Consider the following 7,583-nt stretch of genomic DNA (forward strand, 5'->3'; position numbering starts at 1 on the left):
CTCCTACCCTACTTCCTAGTATTTTCAGTTAAGTGCACTACGCCTTCCTCCAGCACTCTCTATCACTGCATAATACTGCTGCTCAGTCCTAGCTCAAAGGGAAAAGAGTCGTAAACTATATTTCTGTCGCGTGAGCAGCAAGGTAACCGGTCGGTTGGGTTGCCGCCATCACACCGAGTCACCACCAACCATCGGATGCCGGTGGAGCCGTCGTACGTGGAGGGTCAGGGAAGAAGCATCAGCTGCCTGGCTGCCTGGGTTGCCATTGCAATGCAATTGGTGGATGGAGAAGCAGCAGCATTAATTCTCTCGGAATCTAATCCGGAGTTGGCTCGCGATTTGGTTCCGGTTTTAGCAGCTGTGCCATATATTCGCGGTAGCTGCTTTGTTTAATTATCAATCAGTGCTGCTGATTGCCGATTCTGTCGGAGTCGTCGTCTAATCATCGTTCATCAGGGCGTGCTGTCCTGTGCTTGCTCGTTGCCTAAACGCGGAGAGATCGGAGATCAGATGATCGAAGCCCATTCAGCCAGCTGCCGAGCTTAATCTGAAGCTGTGTGCCCGCGTCTCTCCAACTAGAACGCGGGAACGAAGCTTCTGTGTAATAAACATGGTCCAATTATATTATAATTGTAATTTTGGTGACTGTGTGATAATATATTTAATGGGACTAACGAGTTTATGAGCTCAAGTTTGTAGAATTTCTAAGTCCCATCGATGGAGTGATCCATATACAGTATGGTCAAAATCTCTGTCAATGTGTCTAAATTATAGTGAAAATGACAGCCGAGACACATTGAACAAGGTTCAGCATGATTACATGCGCAGTTAAATCGACGCCATGATCTTATAACGGGTCGGTGCTTTGATGAGTTGATATGGTGATCAAGTGAAGAAATTAGAGTAGCACCGGTTGAACCGACGCTATAAGAATGGAGGCGTCGGTGCAACGAGGAGATGACGTGGCAATCAAGTGAAGAAATAACAGAGGCACCGGTTAGACCGACGGTGCAAAAGAAAACGTCGGTGCAAGCGTGCTGCGGTTACTTAGTAGCATGTTTTGATATGTTTTGATTCCAAAAGGATTTTCAAGCAAAGTCTTCAGCACCGGTTAAACCGACGGTCGTCGGTGCAATGATGTCAGCGGAGGATGACAGTTGGAGTTCAATGGCCAGTAGGTAGGCTGAGTGTGACCGGTTAAACCGACGGTGGCGACGGTTTAACCGAGGTTTTATACTTTTCAGGAAAAACATGTAACGGCTAGGAGTGGATCTCTAGCCTATATAAGATCTCACCTCGGGTTATTTAAGGTTGCTGGAGTTCGTGAGAAACTACAGAAACTTTGCTGAAGTTCTCCAAGCCAACCAAAAAGCTCATCGATCAAATCTTTAGATTTAGCACAAGCTTTGAGAGTGTTAGTGCTAGAATTAACTCTAGAAAGAGTGAGAGAGCAACGCGTTGCTGCCTTATTTATTGGTTCTTGAGTGAATCACAAGTTGTATCTCGGTGTGCCGGCCTCTTGGAGTCTTGGTGACTCGCCGGCAAGTCATCGACCCTTCGGTTTGGTGTGGAGCGGCAATGACGGTTTTATGCGGGGAACGTGGAGACCTCCTTTGTTCGTGGAGAAGCTCCTTGTTGGAAACGGCGTCGAGATGACCGGGACTTGGCGAGAGTCTCGGTGACTAAATTTTGATGGCGAGTCAAGAAGAGTCCTGGAAGAGACTCGGTGATCGGGAAGCAAATCTTAGTGAATGCTTCAACAATATGGACTAAGGGTGGCCTTATGCCTACCAATACTACGGGATAAATCTTCGTGTCGAGAGTTTGTTTTCCCTCGTCCCCTTTCTTTAAGCTTCCGCATTTATTATTGCAATCTTGTGTGCCTTTATATTTTGCTAGAATTAGCTGTAGATTGCAAAATTCTTTGGGATGGGATTTTCACACTAATTGAATTCTAGTTGTACATCTAGATAATATATTTTAGATTATATTTTGTGCTAGCTAGTTTGAGCCATAGCATAAAAGTTTTAAGAAAAATCTAATTCACCTCTTTTCTTAAACTACAGGATTTCTTCATTGTGAACTGAATCCCCGGAATTCGGGGTGTGCGTGATGATTTTAGTCGCGGGGACTTTTGGTTCGGTCGTCGTCACGTGCTGATTTACGACTGAACTTTCGCAAGTGATTATGTACATGATGATGGACCTCCCTAACAACAACAACAACAACTACTACTAGTAGATAGTGGAATAAGCCCCTCCTGATGCTAGCCATTACTTTGCCTTTAAACTTTACATGATGTTTTCTAAAGACAAACTGATACTTGTTTTTTGATAAACTGAAAATGTAAGATATATATGGCCATGGTTTTGAAATTTTTCTCTTCTATTTGGCCTGTAACGCTGTTTTTTTCTTAAAAAAAATAAATCAGCATGTTTTCATGTGTGTCTCTACGTGTGCGTTGTTGAAGTACGGGACAGTGACTTAATCTGCACACGTACTCAACCGCATTAAACCGAGATGCCTAAGTCTGATCTTCCTCTAGATATTTCCAAGCTTGCTACTAGTTAGTGGACCTGCGTTCATAGCCTTCGCTATTTAAGGACGAAAACAACACGGGAAAACCAGGGCGCAGTTTATTAATCCTGTTCGTCTGAGAACGACTTGACAGGGTCGAAGCCATGTGGGGTTTCCAGACCGCAATTAGCTTTGCAAAATCAAGCCGTTCGATCGATCAGTCGTCGTGTACCGCCATCACTGGCCATTGGGTAATTCTAATTTCTACCCGGCAGTCAGGCTGATCAGGCTTCACCGTACTGGCCTGCGTCACGAGACCACTGTATGGGCCTGTATGGCATATGGCCGGCCAATCATCAGAGCAGAAAACTAGAAAAGACGGAGGCCCAAACCAAGCAAGGCCACCACCCGACGAGGCGACGTCGCGTTACGTCACCTGAGGCCCAAGCCAGCATGCCGGACGAGACGAGCAACCCCCCCCCACTCGCTTCACACACACGCCATGCACGAGCCCCTTTCGCTGGCGTCCCTTCCCGCCATGGCCACCGGAAGAAAAATCCTCGTCATCTTCCTCTCGGCGCTAGCCCGGGGGCAGGTGGCTGAAAACTACGTGACGGAAATATCCCGAGAGGAAGGGGCGGTCGACGTGAGATTTTGAGAAAAGACTCAAAGCTAGAGAGGTCAGTTCGAGCTAGCTAGCTAGCACAACCAGCAGCCACCACTCGAGGGAAAAAGCGAGAGAGGATGCTCCAATTATGAAAGGACGACGCTGATGGAGTTTGCAATAATGCAGGTAGCAGCTTAGGTTAAGAGAGGGATCGGAGAGGATCTTTGCAAAGCTAATGACCCTGCCTGATGCATGAGGAAGAAATCAAAAGAAAGCTGATGGCGATCACAAGAAACAAGGGTGTGCTTATGTTGGTTAGGGTTGTTAAGATGGTGACCTCGTACGTGTCAGCGACACGAGGAAAGCAGCTAGTAGGGTGAAAGACGTAGATCTTTACCCGATTGTTACAGTGGATTCTTTACCAAAGGAGGCGCTGTCAGAGATGTCGCTTCTCTGATTTGGAAGTAGATACGACAGAGGAAAGCCAGATGGCATAGATAGATAGAAGAGGACGCTTTCTACCTGTGTTGATTCTTCGGTCGCATGCATGCCTCACGATCATCTTTCTCCTTCCGTTTTAAGTTCGTTTTAATCGAATCAAGATACATAAATTTTGTTACGTATATAGACACAATATATATTTAGATGAACAACAAAATATATGTATATAGATTTAGTAAAACGATCTACAATTTGAAACGGAGGGAGTCGGCAACATGATTTTAGCCTTTCAACCCGGGTCAAAATTTAAACAAAAAGTATATACAACATTTTGCGGTACTTGTAGACAGGCTCCACATTATATACTTTTTACAATGTCAAATGTCAAGAGTAAACCAAGCCGGCGGGCCCCACCTACCGGTGACTCCAATGGAGGACCTGTGTTTTTCTTAAAAGAAAACCCCTAGCTACCAAGCTGGCTGCACTCCTGCACCTGCACGCCTGTAAATTTTTTGGAGATCTCCCAAGTCCATTGCCTGCTGTCTCTGTTTTCGTCTCGTGCTCCATGTGATCCTCGGACGCCTTGAGGTGTGAGAGCCTTGTTCAACCCTCACCTGCCTGCGGCACAGTTGTTTCCGTTCACCAGAATTCACACCTCAAAATATCCCCGCACATCGGCACATGCGCCCAGAGCACACACCGGCTGCCGGCAGCCCGTTGGCAAGCAAGCAACGGCCGGCATGCATGGTGTGTAGGGTAGCAGTCACACATAGACAGGATCACAGGTGGCACGAGTCCTGGCGTGCAGCGGCCGGGGGCGCACGCATGGGGCCCGGACACGTGGGATCGTGGACGGATCGGCGGCTGCGGCGGCGGCAGGCTGGTGATGGTGACGGTCAGAACCGGACAACCTCTGGTACTGTAGTCTCCGTACACACTTTCATCCTACCATTATAAAACTGAGAATTTGGTAACTATACTTTTATAAGTTTTATAGGATAAAACTTCTCTCTTATCTCATAAAACTCTCCTCCATCTTCTCTTATAAATAACACTGCTAAATCTACAAAATTATTTCTCCTCTTTTATCTCATAAAACTCTCCTCCATCTTTTCTTATAAATGACACTGCTAAATCTACAAAATTATTGATGTAGATTGCAATTTTAATGGTCATAAAACTCTTCATGAGCCTACTCGCTCGCACTCACAGCATAACTAGCAGAGTTCTCCTTCTAAGGAATGATGAATGATCCCGGCAATACCCTAAGCGGACGCGTAGTCATTAAGGGGGTGCAAATGCACCCCTCTAAAAAATGGAAAAACAGTGATTATATCCAAATTTTTACCATATTTGCACCTCATGACTCAACTCTATACACCATAAAGCAAGCACATCCTTCCTCCAATTTGCTCTGACTCCGCCACTGTGTACAATAATACCATGAACCAGTGGCGAATCCAACCCGGGAGTGAAGAGGAGGCTCACCTTCCTTCTCTTCTTTTTTCTCACTTTTTTCTTTATTCTTTTTTCCAAAACTGGAAAAAAGCTTAAAGAATATTCATTGATCTTGGGAGCTAGAAGAGCTTGAACCCCTGTAGCCTCAGTGTAAATCCGCCCTTGCCATGAACTACGGATGCGTTGCAGACAGCTACTTCATCATGGATATCGTTTTGGAGGAGGCCGGTGAGATCTTCCACGGGCTGATCGACGTAGGCGGGGGCCATGGCACGGCGGCAGCGGCCATCACGAGGGCAATTCCCCACGTCAAGTGCACGGTGCTGGATCTTGAACAGGTGATCAGCAAGGCGCCTGACCGTGGCAACCTGCAGCTCATAGTGATATGTTCACCTTTATTCCACGTGCTAACGCTGTTATGCTTAAGGTACGTATTAAGATCCGGCTGGGCTAAATTTTAACCCTGTCACATCCAATATTTAGTTGCTAATTAGAAGTATTAAATATAGACTAATGACAAAACTAATTGCATAACCATAGGATAATTCACGAGACAAATCTATTAAGTCTAATTGGTTTAATTAGGCGTAACAGATTCTTATCACGAATTAGCCCTAAGCTTCTGCAATTAGTTTTATAATTAGCTAACGTTTAGCCCTCCTAATTGGCATTGAAGCATGCGAAATGATAGTACTAAATTTGAGCGTTTGGGATCCAAACACCCCCTAATCTGATACACTACCATCGCGCTATCCACCTTCAATACACATTATTATCATGTCTCATTTTCGAAAAAAAAAACAGTACTCCTTCCCCCCATGGCATTTTGATATTCATGACCTCTATATATCTTAGGCTGTTCTGAATTCTTGGGATGACGACTCCTGTGTCAAGATTCTTCGACGGTGTAAAGAGGCAATTCCAGCAAGAGATGCCGGTGGTAAAGTGATAGTCATAAACATGGTGCTTGGACATGGGACACTGGACAAGGCTACCAAAGAGGCCCAGGTACTGCTCGACATGCATGCATATGATGCGTGGCTGCGGGTTTGAGCGAGAGAAGCGCGAATGGAAAAAGGTTATCATGGATGCTGGATTCAGTTCTTACACAATCATGCCTTTATTAGGCCCGGTGTCAATTAAATTGTTCATGTTCTTCCATGAGGAATCAGCAGGAATGTCAGAGAGGGAAGTCACATTATACTTTCCCATGTGGAAACTGGCTTAGATCCTGTCATCACTACGCTCCCCTTCCTGCACTGATTGTTTTTATTTGTCTATCAATTGTTGTGTCTATATTTGTTGCATTAATATTGCTCATAGTTCAGCTATCAAGCATTTCATACACGTTCTTTTTTTTTGAACAATTCAGGGGATTTCATACATATTTGGATATCTAGTTTGTTCCTATTTACTTTTGACATACATCAGAAATTGGAGCTGATGACAACAAAGTTAAATGTGAAAAATGGACGACCGGTAAATTTTGGTGGTGCTGGTCGTTTTCAATCTGAAAGTCAAATTTTCGGATACAAGACACTTTCCAGTTTCTGTATAAAGAGTTAATGTCTTGAAAATGATCAGCGTGGATGATAGAGTTGGATTGCTATTTTTCTTGAAAAATTGGTGTGATACTAGTGCTGAGCGCGCCTACATCTTCAACCCCTTCTAGGGAATCTTTACTTTTTTTTGGATGAAACATGAGGGGCTTGGCCCCTACTGATTAATACAAAGGCCCCTACCCCTCCCACTGTAACATCTGGGTTTTATGGTCGGGTTGGCTAGATGGGACGTTCTAACTTGGTACCAGAGCCGACGTCCTGGGTTCGATCCCTCCCGGCCACGCATTTCCGTTGCGCGATTTCCCCTGCGTCTCTCGTGTGCTGAGACCTGCTGCGGGCTACGCCGGGCTCGCACGCTGTAGGGGGAATGTTGGACCAAGGATAAAGGCCCCCACCCCTCTCACTGTAACACCTGGGTTTTATGATCGGGTTGGCTAGATGGGACGTTCTAACTCATTGCACTATTTACAGAGCAAGAAACAACAAGAAAGAGGGAGACAGGAAAGGAAAAAAAACTATTCTACCATGGGGAAGTAACACATATTCATAACCAACTATGAAAAAAAAAGTGAAAGAGGATGCTGATGGAGTTTGCAATAATGCAGGTAGCAGCTGGGTTAAGAGAGGATCTTTGTAAAGCTAACGACCCTAGCTGCCTGATGAGGGAGAAATTAAAAGAAAGCTGATGGTGACCTCGTACGTGCCAGCGGCACAAGGAAAGCAGCCTGTAGTAGGGTAAAAGGAGTACTCTTCACCCGATTGGGAAGAGTAAACCAAGCAGGCGGGCCCCCACCTACCGGTGACTCCAATGGAGGACCTGAGTTTTTTTTTTAAATGAAGAGCTGTTTTTTTATAAAAAAACTAGCTAACAAGCTGGCTGCGCTCCTGCACCTGCACGCCTGTAAAACTTTTGGAGATCTCCCAAGTCCATTGCCTGCTGTCTCTGCTTTCGTCTCGCGCTCCATGTGATCCTCGAACGCCTTGAGATGTGAGAGCCT

General features: G+C 45.4%; 1 pseudogene; it reads left to right on the forward strand.

The window, feature by feature from the left end:
- The window catches only part of LOC112890566, a 112,264-nt pseudogene extending 106,188 nt beyond the window's left edge, over positions 1-6,076 (forward strand).
- The last annotated feature ends 1,507 nt before the right edge of the window (positions 6,077-7,583 follow it).

This window comes from Panicum hallii, chromosome 4, assembly GCF_002211085.1.
Source record: "Panicum hallii strain FIL2 chromosome 4, PHallii_v3.1, whole genome shotgun sequence".
NCBI classification, from domain to species: Eukaryota; Viridiplantae; Streptophyta; class Magnoliopsida; order Poales; family Poaceae; genus Panicum; species Panicum hallii.